Source organism: Cornus florida, unplaced genomic scaffold, assembly GCF_030987335.1.
Source record: "Cornus florida cultivar Cherokee Brave unplaced genomic scaffold, ASM3098733v1 CherokeeBrave_3.0.0_Hap2_Chr03, whole genome shotgun sequence".
In the NCBI taxonomy this organism is placed as follows: Eukaryota; Viridiplantae; Streptophyta; class Magnoliopsida; order Cornales; family Cornaceae; genus Cornus; species Cornus florida.
The window spans coordinates 30,020,326-30,035,740 of record NW_026775573.1 but is presented as its reverse complement, the minus strand read 5'-3'; positions in this window follow the sequence as shown (position 1 = coordinate 30,035,740).

Below are 15,415 nucleotides of genomic sequence, written 5' to 3'. Positions count from 1 at the left end.
ATATTTAGAATTTAAGAATTCCAATGCTTTATTAGCAATTTTAAACCTCTAGCTTTTGAAATAATGTTTAAGAAAATCGAAGTTTGTGAAAACCGACGTTTGTGGCTCAATTTTGGTTGCATAACAACTAAATTTACAGAATAACCCAAGAGTGTTGTAGTTTAGTGGCACATCTTACCTTTAAAAAAAAGGTCGATGTGATTCATTGGGTCAAATTGAGCTTCCATGGTCATTGTGCCTACCTACCTTATAATCAATGGAAGTATATCTGCAACAAGTAATTATCTCAGTGAATGAAAAAATTAATTTAGAATCTGAAATAACCTTTCAAAAAAGATATATATATTTTAGACTCTGAAATGTTTGCAAACTTTGAAATACAAAATTGCACAAGTAGAAGACCCAACAATATTAGAGAACAAAATGGGAAGTTAGGACATAGAAACTACTGAGACATATTTATTGGTGAAAAGAAAAAAATACATAAATACATACTGAAGAATAATTTGATTACTTGGTATCAACACATAGTTAGGAGCATACATGCACAAGTAGTTAGGTTGAATGAGATATTATGTTAATTGACTCAATGAACATTTTGATTGTAATCATGCCCAATAAATTGGAAGCATTCATACAATCCTGCAAGTCTCTGTCGTAGGCTATTAAAACCCGATCGCCATCATCATCTGTATATTTGATCTTATAAGTTTCAACATGGAACTTCAACCTCTTGGAGACTTCCTCTTCTAACTCCACCATTCTTGATGGAAAAAGGTAGTTGAAACTTTACCAGATCATTTACATGGGTTGCCTTTATAGTCATCGTCTTTGCTTCTGGTGGTGGTCTTACAAGTGGAGTCATGTGATGAGCCACGAGTTTCTTAGTAGGCAAATCAAAACATGGAGGTTCTTGTCTCGAGGGAGAGTTTTCAACCTTTTTTTCTCTTACTCTGCGGCCAGCGATCAATTTTATTGTCTCGGCATATACGCGTAAATGTAGATTGGCTCACTGCAAAAATAAGAATTCAATAACAAAAACTCATATAATTTGCAAGTACAAAAGAATAAAACTATTATATCTATTAGAAGAAAACTCAAAAGTAGAAAATACAGCAGATTACAAACAACAATTTTAATTAGTGTATAAGCTTACCACCAAAAATCTGTGCAACATATTTAAGTTTCTTCCCGAAATATTTTTCGAGCTCCTCATAAGCGATTGAATTTGCATTAACATTCCTTCCATCGTTGATTTCATCAACTTTAACTTCATCTGTTAGTTGCTGATTTGGTGGATGTGGCCGTGTTGTCTCTTACCCATTATGTGGGACTTCAAGCCTAGGCGGAGGTATAGAACTTTGGCATTGAGAAAACTCGAGTTCGTGATTCATGCATGCCTCATCTGGATAAGTAATGGGAACATTATTTTGTTCTTGTCCATTGTTTTGCTTCGCATCAACAACATCCCAGTCATTGTTGATATCATCAACTTCAACTATTAGCTGTTGGTTTGATAAATGTGGTTGTATCATCTCGTCCATTTTGTAAGACCCCGGGTCTAGATGGAGATAATGTAGTTTGGCATTGAAAAGAAGCAGGCTCCTGATTCATGTGAGGTTTAATAAATTCAATCGATAATTCCTTCCCGAGTTCTTCTCCAGAAACAAGCTTAAAGCTTGAGAAATGTTGCTTCATTGTTTCTAATATTGGGCACAATAAGGTACTTAGGTCTTCACCATATGTATGTTTAGGATTTAGAAAAAACTCTAGTATGTAATCATAAGCCGCACAAATACTTTGCGAGCAAATCGTAAAATAACCTGTTAAGCCAAAAAAACGTGCAAGGGGCAGGGAAGGGTATTCAATTATGCTGAATTGAGTTATATCTCTACAAAAACATGGTTTATGTGATTGATATGAACTCCTAACAACTCCCTGCCCCTTTTGAAAGCGATCCCTGTTACGAAAGAAATCGGCCAGATTATCATCAAGAAAATAAGATGATTTCCATTGCTGGTGAAAGACTTGCCCCATACAGCTTACATCAAACGTATCGTAGCTATCATCCATACTGCCATCAAAGTCCAAGCCATTGAAATGTCCGCATGTAACCCACGTATTTGTAATATTTTTTATTTTTGCCATTTTCCATTTTCTAGAATTTTCTGATTTTTTTCGAAGGTATTTTTGTTTTTTCTCATTTTGAGTGCCGAACACCGTGGGGTGTGCCGGGTGTGCCAGAGTGTTGATTGGGACATTTTCTTGAGTTCAGGACTCTTGAAAATACATTGGTTGCCATTTCGGCATTTTTTTTTCATTTTTCGAGCCTAGAGGTCCCAGATGGGACCCGCTACCGGAGTGTTGAGCATGGGGATTATTTTCCAAGTCCATTACATTCATACATATTTATTTGATACATATTTATGTGAATACATGTTTGGATGGGTAGTTGTATTGTATTTTAGTGTTTATATATATATAAAGGTCATAAAAGAAAATTTATATATATATATATATATATATATATATATATATATATATATATATATAAGCTGTGAGACCCGTCATCATTGTAAAACATTACAAATGACTTAGGATCATCACAGACCCATTCTAACTCTCTTATTTCGGCACTTTCTATCCTCCCCATTTTCTTTTTCTTTTTACACCAATTCAAGCCAAGATCCACACTTGTACATTTAGAATTTGGCTTTGCCGCTTGAGGCAAAGTTGATAAGTGCGTTAAGGCCGACGTTTTGATAGGAGCAAAGTTCCAATTAACCACCCTTTGGATTTCGGGATTTTGGGGGTTTCTCTTGCTTTGTTCTTTATTCTAATAAATATAAATCATGGCATTTCAACAAAAGGCATATAAAGATAAATCAACCAAGGTCATATATCATCACCACAACTTAATTAAACATGCAATTTAACATATTCAACACTTAAAACACCTCTCATGCTTAATAGATCTTGAACTTCAAAGTGATGGACCAAGACATAACAAAAAATCAAAAGTAGATCTGAGTGAAGCAAACGGTGAACAAGACCCAAAAACACTGAAGCTTTTTGTGTTTCTCTCATTGATTTTGTGAAAGAATTGCTGAAACCAACTTGGGAAGAGGGTCTTTTGGTCGCCGTTGTGGAGCTCTCTGGCTGCCGTCCTTGTCCATTATCGGTGTTCTCCAAGCATACTCAAAAGCTTCACCGCCAGCAACACAATTGTCAGCGCTACCGTCCTTTTTACTCGCCGTCAGTCTCACCAGTCCGTCTTTTGTGCTAACCATCAGTTCACCACCATCTTGTCAATGATTCAAAAGCTCAATTCAGACCCACCTCACCGGTAAGTTCAGCACCGCCTTCTTGATCGTCGTCAGTCTCACCATTGCTCGCCTATTCTGTCCACAACTCGCCGATTCATCGCCGAACACGGCAACTTCATTTGACTAGATTGTAAGTTTCATCGATCAAGTTTGTAACGGAGCTTAGATCACTGCCGTTTGTCGCCGCCGATCAAATCGGATCCGTCCTCACCCTTATTCGATCGTTTCATTCTCCCCATTGCCTTTTCTGGCCCAATCTCCAACACTTTACTTGCCCAGTTTCTTTCTTCTCTCTACTTCCTCTCTATCTCTTGCCCCAATTTCCTTCTTACAGACCTCTTTCTTAACCACGGGATTGGAAAAATTTTGATGCTAATTTTTTAGTTAATTTTTTTTTTATTAATGATAAAGGTAATTTGGACAAAACAATATAAATGATGATAAAGGTAAAACAATATAAGTTCATTCCATTACAATTTTTAGTCCAACCAAACAAGTAAATGGAAACCATCATTTTATTTTTACACATTCCATGTTTGCAACCAAACAAGAAAATAGGAATCATCATTCCCATTCCATTCAATTCCTAGCTTCATTCCCATTCCATTCCATTTCATTCTTACACACCAAACTAGCCCTAAGTGAAATATAAGATTGTTTTTCTCTTAAAGAAAAGATGTATAATTTCAGCTCACAACTAGAGTAGATAATAATATAAATGAAGCTCAAGTTCTAGGATGATGTGAGAGAATGTAGTGATATGAATGAATGCTCAAGGGAAAGTGTTTATGGCTATTGAATTCCCTTTCAAGTGGTGTTAATATTCAGCAGACCAACCATCTATATTTATAGAGATATGAAGTTTAATATAGCTGTTAGAGGTGGTTGGAGAAAATTAAATGCAAAAATTCTCGTTGGAATTCAAATCCCCAGAAGGAGCTAGCTATATCCAAAAGTGGAGGCGGCTCTATTGTGTTACCCAAGAATTGACTCTAGAGGGGGGGTGAATAGAGTCAATGGCCAATTTTCGCAAATTATAGAAGTACAATTTCTAATCAATAGTATAACCAATTATGTAATAAACAAGATATGAAAGTAATCAATTTAGCATAACTGCAAAAGAAATAAGGGAAGAGAAATTGCAAACAATAACACGGCGATTTTTGCGAGGTTCGGAAACTCCTACTGCTCGGCTCAAGATCCCTATTGAGACTTCCCAAATTCCTTAGAGCTTCTCTTTAATGGTGGAGAGCAAACCTTCAATTGAAGCAAGACCTTGCTTCTCTTTCTTGTTAGGAGAACACCCTTCTCCTAGGCTTCCTTTTGGGTCACACCAACCCTTTACAGTATCTTTGCTAAGAGACGACCTCTCTTAGTTTTACATAGGCCACACCAGCCCTTACAATTTCTTTGCTAAGAGAAACTCTTCCTCCTAGGCTTACAGCAAATTTGTAGATAGAATTTGTAGTACAAGAAATCCTCTCAAGAACTGATACAAATCAAACCTCACAATAGAGTATATATGAAATCAAGTGAAGCTCAAACTCTAAGTATGAAATGCATGAGAGATGATGAGGAAAATACAGAACAAAAGCTCTGATGAAATACTAGAACAAAAGTTCAGCAAAGGCTCACTAAATGCTCTCTGAAGTTCACTCTGATTCAACTATGGAAGCTTGTATATGAGACAAAGATCGATGTCTGAATAGAGGCTCTATGAGTGAGTATAACTAGAACAAAAGCTCTGTATAATGGTAGAGCCAAAAGCTTTCTTTGATGCACTTGAATGAATGTTCTTGAATGCTCTCTCAAGTAGTATATGAGTGAATGAGAGAGATGAGGAGAAGATATGAGAACAAAAACTCTCTTTGCAATGTAATATGATGTCTCTTAAAAAAATGGTCAACTAATTCAGCAGACAATCCCTCTGTATTTATAGAATTTTATAGCTCAATATAGCAGTTAGAAGTGGTTAGAGGAAATAAATGTATAAAAAAAATTGCCGTTGTAATTCAAAACCCTCAAAGGAGCCGGCTCTTTGCAAAAGTGGAGGCGGCTCAATTTCAAATGGAGGCGGCTCCATTAAAAAAATGGAGCAAGCTCTTTTTCTAAAATGGAGACGGCTCAATATAAAAATGGAGCCTTCTTTAGTTTTGTAGAGCCTTCTCTACTTAAATGGAACAGGCTCTTTTTCTAAAATGGAGTATTCTCTAGTTTTGTAGAGCCTTCTCTACTTTCCTGAGCCTTCTCTAATTTTGTAGAGCCTTCTCTAGTTTTTCATTGAGCCTTCTCTATTCTTTGATTGAGCCTGCTCTATTCTTTGAGAGAGCTGGCTCTATTTCTTATAGAGGCTGCTCTTGCTTTATGAAGGCTGCTGCTAAATTGGATTGGACAGAAAAAAGTGCATGACTTCAAATGGACATAACTCAGTCCATGAAACTCCAAATAAGGTGAAATTTAAGTCTAAATTTATTGTCTTGAAGTCAGCTATCTAAAGCCACCAGCCTTGCTCAAAAATTCCAACCATAGAAAAAGTTATGGCTGTTTAAGTGTAACCTGGTTAGAATTTTCGCAGAGCAGAATCAGGTATTTTGTGAAGCTCATATCTCAGTCATTTTTAATCCAATTTAGGTGAAATTTGAGTCTAAACTCAAGGGCTCGAAGTCAGCTTTCCAATGCCACTGGCCTTGTGTAAAAATTCCAACTACACAAATAGTTATAGCAGTTTTAGTGCAAGCTAGTCTGAAATTTTCTAGGCTGAAAATAGCTTCTTTTGAGATATCCATCTTTCTAGCACCTAGGACTTTGATGAATGATTCAATTAAGTTCAAGGCCTGTTTCTAAGAGTCTAGGGACATATGAAGATGATAAATTTCAAGTGCATTGTGTCCTAGAGTTATTTACCAAATTTTGGCAACAAAGGCTTTAAAGATGAAAAATTAATTCAATGCCTTTTCCTTTTCTTTTTAGAGACCAAAATAAATATAATGATTAATGTGCATGGTCCTAGAATTTCTAGCTTAAAAAATGAGTTCTTTCAAAGCTTATCAAACTTGAACTAACTCTTTCTTAGCAAAGATTTCATATGACAATATATATAAATGAAGTTCCTAGTCTATTGCTAATGATCATAGGAGCATATGAATGATATATGATATGCATAGTCCTAAGCTCTCACCATCCTATCTACCATTTTCTTCATTCTTTGACCATGATCGTTTAGGCTTGATGAAGACTTGCTTTCTTTCTTTGAAATGCTTTGTGTGATCTTTGAAGTCCAAGTTTTTCTTTGATTTCTTGCAACTTTGATGCTTCCTTAAATCCATTGCTTGAATGTTTGGAATGCTTGGAATGGATCTTCTAGCTCATCATTGAGGATTGAATGTTGATCAACTATATATCAATCAATTAAAACATTAGTACTTAAACATCATTAATGGTTTGTAATCATCAAAACATAAGATTGACCTTTAGATAAAATCCTTAGGCCAACAATCTCCCCCTTTTTTATGATGACAAAACATTGATGTGTTTATTGTCAAAGTGGAGTTGCATTTGAAAGAATGCTCCCCCTATCAATATGCATATTTTGAATATCATAGCATGCTTGATTTTTACAACAAATATTTTAGACATTAAAGTGTATAAGACTCCCCCTTTCAATATGCATCTAAAATAAGTGAAAAACAATATACGCATAAGCATAACAAGCATAATGAATCACACATCTTTCTCCCCCTTTGTCATCTCAAAAAGGTGGGTGGAAAATCTAGTTTCTTACCATATTTTGAAGTAGTAGAGCATAAGAAACTTGAAAGATTTAAACAAAAAAGAAGAAATTTGAAGCAAATTTTCATTTTACATCTATAGAAGCCATGGATATTTCTAGAGTTTAGACTGAAATTACAGAAAGAATTCTCCAACAAAAAAAAAAAAAAATCCAATTATCATACAATGAAAATTTCAAGACTCAAATTAGTTTTAACTGAAGATTAACAGAGGTACTTAAAAGGATTTTGAAACAATGAACCCATCTAGTTTAAATTTCACATTCAGTCAATTTGAGTGCTAGGACAAATTTATACTTGAAAACCCCAACACAAAATTTTATGTAACAAGATTTAAAGATTCAAATGGATAAATTCAGCCTAAAAGTGGAAATCCAGTAGAATCTTGAAATATTCTGTCCAATTGAACCATAGACAACACATGTTGAAAATTTATTCAAAGATAACTTCAAAACAAATGGGGTTTGATAACAAAATTTGTGCAATATATCTCTAAGATTTGATATATATATAATGGATCAATAGATTAATTAAAGGACAAATGATAGTTTGTGCATAAATTTTGAATTTGCAGACCATAGACTAAGCAATTCTTGCTAGAATAAGTCTTTTACATGTGAAAGAAAAAGGCTACATTGCAATCAAGGGTCTCATGGAATGATGAATTAAAGGTGATAAGTTTAGAAAATAATTACTAGAAATTAATTACTAAAAATCATTTAAAAAGCAAGAGTTACATGAACTTTAAAGAGAATTATGATGAAGAGAACTTACTTGTGAAGATGCCCAATCAAGAGTTCTAGCCGAGATACTTACCCACTGTTGCTTTTGGAAAACTTTCTGGAGTGATTCAAGTTCAAGACCTCAAGACAGAAAGTGCTGAGACTCATTTTAACATCAAAGATGGAGCCTGTTCTTGTGTTCTTCTTGAGATGCCGAGAAACTGATTCTTATAACCATCATAAGAGCCGGCTCTTATGTTGTATAGAGCTGGCTCTATAAATTCCTTGGAGCCTGCTCTTGTTTTATAAGGAGCCGGCTCTCTCTCATCATTTTTAAGATCATGTGAAACTTTGAGTGGATTGAATGAAAGAAACTTACTGGTTAGGATGCCCAATTCGCATGAAGACAATCTAGAGTTCTTGCTACTGGAAATGTCAACTACAATGCTCTAAATGAAGTGCCGAGATTAATTAAATTTGTCTAACCAACTTACAGTGCACTTAAGAACCCGAGACTTAGAGAAGCATTGTGGGATCCGGCTCAAAGGTTGTTGGAGCCGGCTCTGTATTTGTCCTTGGAGCCAACTCTTAGTAAATTTGGAGCCGGCTCTTACTACATCAAAGAGATCCCGAGAGTGAAGCTTGCTGATTCTTCGTTTCGAGATCAATGGAAACTTCACCGGATTGAAATTCTGCTTGTTTGGGCTCGCGGGACTGAGACGCCACTATGTATCTCGCTGAAAAAGATTATACTCTACAGTTTGCTAGATTTGACTAAAGCTTACTGGAACTGCTGTAGATCTTGACCGGACTAATATACACAGTAATGGAGTTCGTCGGACTGGAACAAATTGGAACTGATGTTCGCCTCAGCTGGAGCATGCTGCTGCTACTATAGGCTTCTTCTACTTGATCGTGCTAGCTTGGAGCTTTGCCAGACATTAATGAAGTGAATGAAGCTTGGTTGGAAACAGTGGAGGTTGCTGGGTATGGTTTAGTTGGTTCTGCTCACCGGTAATAATGGAGATAGTTGTGTCTCATCGGCAAAGTAAAATTGCAGCTGGGAACTTGTGATTTGGCCACTGAACTCGTAGTTCTATTACCAGTGGAAGAAATGTATGAAGTTTCTGGATCAATCACCAGAAAAAATATGCTGGTTGTGAACTCAGTCTTGTAGCTTGAAGATTCGCCGGTCTAAACTTGAGCACATCAGAAATGGGTCTGTTTCTCCGTTCTGTTTGGAAGCTGAAGCTGCTCTATCTGTCTTCACTGGAAAAGCACCAGTAAGTCTTCAATGACTACTTCTGCTCACTGATCTTCAAAGGCGAGTTCTCGATTTCCCATTTTCAATTGAGCTTTCGCCGGTATCAACAGAGATAGCTGTATTTCGTCGGCGGACTGAAATTCTCAGTTCTGAAATAAAGGGAAGCTTGCCGGAGGTTATGGGTGATATAAGGTGTGGTCAAAGCTGCCGTAGCTTTCAGTTAGGTCTTTGAACCTCGACGGTGGCCGATATCAATGGTGATGATTAGAATGGAGAAGTGCCCTAGTCAGTGGAAACGCCCAAACAAAATGGAAGAATTCGCCCAAAGCAAGATGAAGTCTCCTAACTCTCTGGAACGATTCTGTTAGGACCTCAAATGAGGAAGTGCCGCGAGAAAGTAGAATAAGAAGACATGAGTGGAGCCAGTTCAGATAATTTGTGGAGACGGCTATTAAATTTTTTGTGGAGACGGCTCGAAAATTTTTAGAGACGGCTCTTCCTTTTTGTTGAGCAGGCTCAATTGTCTACAGAGAAGATCCCGAGAGTTGGAAGAAAATAGCACTGAAGGAGCCGGCTCTACCTTTTTCTAGAGACGGCTCTTCCTATTCCAATTTTGTATGCAGGTTGGGGAGCCGGCTCTTGTTTTTATAGAGCAGGCTCTTTCTTAAAAATTTTGAGATCCCGAGAGCAAGCAATTTGATATCATCTGTGGAGACTGCTCTGCCTTGTGTAGAGACGGCTCTTTTCTTCAAAGAGACGGCTCTACTCCGAATGGAGCTGGCTCTGCTGCAGTTTGTTGGTTCATCTTCTCACAAAAGCTCAGAGGTTAAGCAATTCATTTAATAATATAATTTCAGCCTCAAAATCTGTTATAGACCAGTTTCTGTAGAAACTCTGCACTCAGGGACAAAGCTGTAAAATCACTGCACCAGATTTTCAGTTTATTAAGCATCCATCATCACTTCAATGTATTTTACATTTGCTCACTGATTTCTGAGAATGTATTCAGTTTTCATTCTTGATTAAGAACTCAGGAAATCATGTGTTCATATGGCCTCTCAAGACACTCTCATTTAGCTTTCTTTTCAAGGGTTTTCTTTTTACTTTAAGGCTTACCCTTTCAATTTGCTATAACAGCCTTTGTATAGACCACACACTTCCAACCCTTAGGAAAGCAATATACATTCTCATTCTTCATTTTAATGAGATGGCTCTTCCAATGAGATTTGTTCCTCAAGTTGAACAACCTCATTAACTATATGTATGAAAGTGACACAAATAAGTAGATAAAACATTTAAGATCACAAAAGCATATAGATGACTTTTTATACATTGCTACTTTAATACATTTGATAAGGTTCACATGAAATAGAATTGATGGTCTACATTAGATAATGTATGCTTTCATTTTATGGCATATCTTCCAATAAATCCATCACAAAGATTGGGCATAGTTAATCTAAAGATCATTTGAAAGATAGAAAAACATTTCTTGTTAGCATGTTCATAACTCATATATAAAAAAAAACTTTTATGCAAAATATCAAAACATAGACATTTTTACATCTATTAGGAACAAGTAGCATATCAAGAGCGTCATACTTAGAATTTCATGATTGAATACTTTATATAAGAGCAAATTAATGAGAAATGAATTATTTATCCATCGTACTAACTTCATTAGCTTGGAAGTTGTTTCTCAAATAGATGCATCATTTATAATCCTTGATTGATGCCATCAAGTAACCCTATAAGAAAGGGTTGCATATTCTTTTTTTGGTACCCAAATTTTCTTGGGTCCATATAAGTTAGGCAATGGAACATAAGTTCCTTTTGGAACCCAAACCTTCTTTGACCTCAACTTCTTTCTAAATGGACAATCATGAATTGTGTGTCCCAGCCTCTTACAATAATTGCATTTAAAGGAATGGGTACCACTTTTGACAAAGTGATCATACAAAGGCTTTCTTCTTCTCAATAAGCATGCATCTTTAGTATGAGGATCATGTCTTATCTCATTTTTGAAATAGACAACTCTTTAATTTCCAAGTATAGAACATAAGTTCTCTTTTCTTTTGGTTGTCTTTGCTAAAGTGCCATTTTGATCATCAATGATTTCCTTTGAAAAATTATACTCGGAAACGCAATCAATTGATGGTGGCTCTATAGATAGTACATTATCCTTTTCCTTTTTTAAGGATTCGTTTTCAAGTTGGATCTTTTGTAATTCTTGCACAAGATAATGGTTTTTCATTTTCAAAGAATCATTTTCCATTTGGACTTTTTCATGTCTTTGAGAGAGATTGTGATTTTCCTTTTTAAGAGAAGAACATTTCACAGTCATTTTATCTAGCACACCATGTAACTCTTTAAACGCATCAAGTAATTCATTATGTGCATCAACTAGTTCATTATAAGAGGCTTCTATATCAAAAAATTCATGATTAGAATTTACCTCATCTTCATCGGCCATGAGACAAAGTTTGTCCAACTCTTTAATGTCACTTGCTTCTTTGCTAGAAGCTTGGAGAGCAATACTCTTCTTTTGAGTTGCTTTATTTACTTCACTATAGGAAGAAGAGTAAGTTCTATTAAGAAAATTCAAATGATTAGTAATGTTAGTAGAACTAGAATACATCTCACTAACTAATTCATTTTCATTTATGATGGAAACAGCATCTTTTTCAATAAACATAGGCATATATGATTCCTCACCATTAATTGATCCTCCATAGGCTAATTCAAGTGAGTTCCAAATTTCTTTAGCCGTTTTACAAAAGATAATCTTATTGAACTCATTTTTGCTTAATGCACAATAAAGATGGCATATGGCTAAAGTATTACACTGTATTAATCTATGATCATTTTCATCCCATTCCCCTTTCGACTTAGGAATTTTATTTCCTTCAAGAACTTTAGTTGGGATATGACCATCATTTTCTATAACTTTTCACACATCAATATCAATACTTTTTAAAAATGCCCTCATTCTAATTTTCCAATAGATATAATCATTTCCATCAAAACAAGGAGGTTTATCAATGGAATAACCTTCTAAGAGTGTCATACTACCATTGTTGGCTATGATCGTGCTCTAAGATGGTTAAGTCCTTTAATAGAGTTTAGGCTCTTATACCAATTGTTACCCAAGAATTGACTCTAGAGGGGGGGTGAATAGAGTCAATGGCCAATTTTCGCAAATTATAGAAGTACAATTTCTAATCAATAGTATAACCAATTATGTAATAAACAAGATATGAAAGTAATCAATTTAGAATAACTGTAAAAGAGATAAGGGAAGAGAAATTGCAAACAATAACACGGCGATTTTTGCGAGGTTCGAAAACTCCTACTCCTCGGCTCAAGATCCCTCTTGAGACTTCCCAAATTCCTTAGAGCTTCTCCTTAATGGTAGAGAGCAAACCTTCAATTGAAGCAAGACCTTGCTTCTCTTTCTTGTTAGGAGAACACCCTTCTCCTAGGCTTCCTTTTGGGTCACACCAACCCTTTACAGTATCCTTGCTAAGAGACCACCTCTCTTAGTTTTACATAGGCCACACCAGCCCTTACAATTTCTTTGCTAAGAGAAACTCTTCCTCCTAGGCTTACAGCAGATTTGTAGATAGAATTTGTAGTACAAGAAATCCTTTCAAGAACTGATACAAATCAAACCTCACAATAGAGTATATATGAAATCAAGTGAAGCTCAAACTCTAAGTATGAAATGCATGAGAGATGATGAGGAAAATACGGAACAAAAGCTCTGATGAAATACTAGAACAAAAGTTCAGCAAAGGCTCACTAAATGCTCTCTGAAGTTCATTCTGATTCAACTATGGAAGCTTGTATATGGGACAAAGATCGATGTCTGAATAGAGGCTCTATGAGTGAGTATAACCAGAACAAAAGCTCTGTATAATGGTAGAGCCAAAAGCTTTCTTTGATGCACTTGAATGAATGTTCTTGAATGCTCTCTCAAGTAGTATATGAGTGAATGAGAGAGATGAGGAGAAGATATGAGAACAAAAGCTCTCTTTGCAATGTAATATGATGTCTCTTAAAAAAATGGTCAACTAATTCAGCAGACAACCCCTCTGTATTTATAGAATTTCATAGCTCAATATAGCTGTTAGAAGTGGTTAGAGGAAATAAATGCAGAAAAAAATTGTCGTTGTAATTCAAAACCCTCAAAGGAGCCGGCTCTTTGCAAAAGTGGAGGCGGCTCAATTTCAAATGGAGGCGGCTCCATTAAAAAAGTGGAGCAGGCTCTTTTTCTAAAATGGAGATGGCTCAATAGAAAAATGAAGCCTTTTCTAGTTTTGTAGAGCCTTCTCTACTTAAGTGGAGCAGGCTCTTTTTCTAAAATGGAGCCTTCTCTAGTTTTGTAGAGCCTTCTCTACTTTCCTGAGCCTTCTCTAGTTTTTCATTGAGCCTTCTCTATTCTTTGATTGAGCCTGCTCTATTCTTTGAGAGAGCTGGCTCTATTTCTTATAAAGGCTGCTCTTGCTTTATGAAGGCTGCTGCTAAATTGGATTGGACAGAAAAAAGTGCATGATTTCAAATGGACATAACTCAGTCCATGAAACTCCAAATGAGGTGAAATTTAAGTCTAAATTTATTGTCTTGAAGTCAGCTATCTAAAGCCACCAGCCTTGCTCAAAAATTCCAACCATAGAAAAAGTTATGGCTGTTTAAGTGCAACCTGGTCATAATTTTCGCAGAGCAAAATCAGGTATTTTGTGAAGCTCATATCTCAGTCATTTTTAATCCAATTTAGGTGAAATTTGAGTCTAAACTCAAGGGCTCGAAGTCAGCTTTCCAATGCCACTAGCCTTGTATAAAACTTCCAACTACACAAATAGTTATAACAGTTTTAGTGCAAGCTAGTCTGAAATTTTCTAGGCTGAAAATAGCTTCTTTTGAGATATCCATCTTTCTAGCACCTAGGATTTAGATGAATGATTCAATTAAGTTCAAGGCCTGTTTCTAAGAGTCTAGGGACATATGAAGATGATAAATTTCAAGTGCATTGTGTCCTAGAGTTATTTACCAAATTTTGGCAACAAAGGCTTTAAAGATGAAAAATTAATTCAATGCATTTTCCTTTTCTTTTTAGAGACCAAAATAAATATAATGATTAATGTGCATGGTCCTAGAATTTCTAGCTTAAAAAATGAGTTCTTTCAAAGCTTATCAAACTTGAACTAACTCTTTCTTAGCAAAGATTTCATATGACAATATATATAAATGAAGTTCCTAGTCTATTGCTAATGATCATAGGAGCATATGAATGATATATGATATGCATGGTCCTATAATTTTGAGCTTCAAAAAATATTCAAATATACTTTGACATTGAATCTTAAGCTCCCACCATCCTATCTACCCTTTTCTTTATTCTTTGACCATGATCGTTTAGGCTTGATGAAGACTTGCTTTCTTTCTTTGAAATGCTTTATGTGATCTTTGAAGTTCAAGTTTTTCTTTGATTTCTTGCAACTTTGATGCTTCCTTGAATTCATTGCTTGAATGTTTGGAATGCTTGGAATGGATCTTCTAGCTCATCATTGAGGATTGAATGTTGATCAACTATATATCAATCAATTAAAACATTAGTACTTAAACATCATTAATGGTTTGTAATCATCAAAACATAAGATTGACCTTTAGATAAAATCCTTAGGCCAACATATTGCATTCAAGAGGCGGTTCCACACTTAATGGAGGCGGCTCTAAAAAATGGGAGGTGGCTCTTTTCTGAAAAAAAATTGTTTCTCGAGCCAAAATAAGCTACTGGACTAAAAGGAGCATGCTCTACTTTGAATGGAGGCAGCTTTATTGTTGTGCAAGACTAAAAATGAATTTAACTAAGTCCTATGCACTTCCTATTATATGTAGCTTAAGTAAGAATGCATATATAAAGTTTATGAGCAAATTTTAGGCATTTAAAAACTGAATTAGAATGAATATGTATGATCCTATAATTTTGAGCTTCAAAATATATTCAAATATACTTTGACATTAAATCTTAAGCTCTCACCATCCTATCTACCATTTTCTTAAGTCTTTGACCATGATCGTTTAGGCTTGATGAAGACTTGCTTTCTTTATTTGAAATGCTTGAATGATCTTTGAAGTCTGAGTTTTTCTTTGATTGGATATGCCTTTGATTTCTTGCAACTTTAAGGCTTCCTTGAATCCATTGCTTGAAATGCTTGGAATGGACCTTATAGCTCATTATTGAGGTTTGAATATTGATCATCTATACATCACTCAATGAAAATATTAGTACTTAAACATCATTAATGGTTTGTA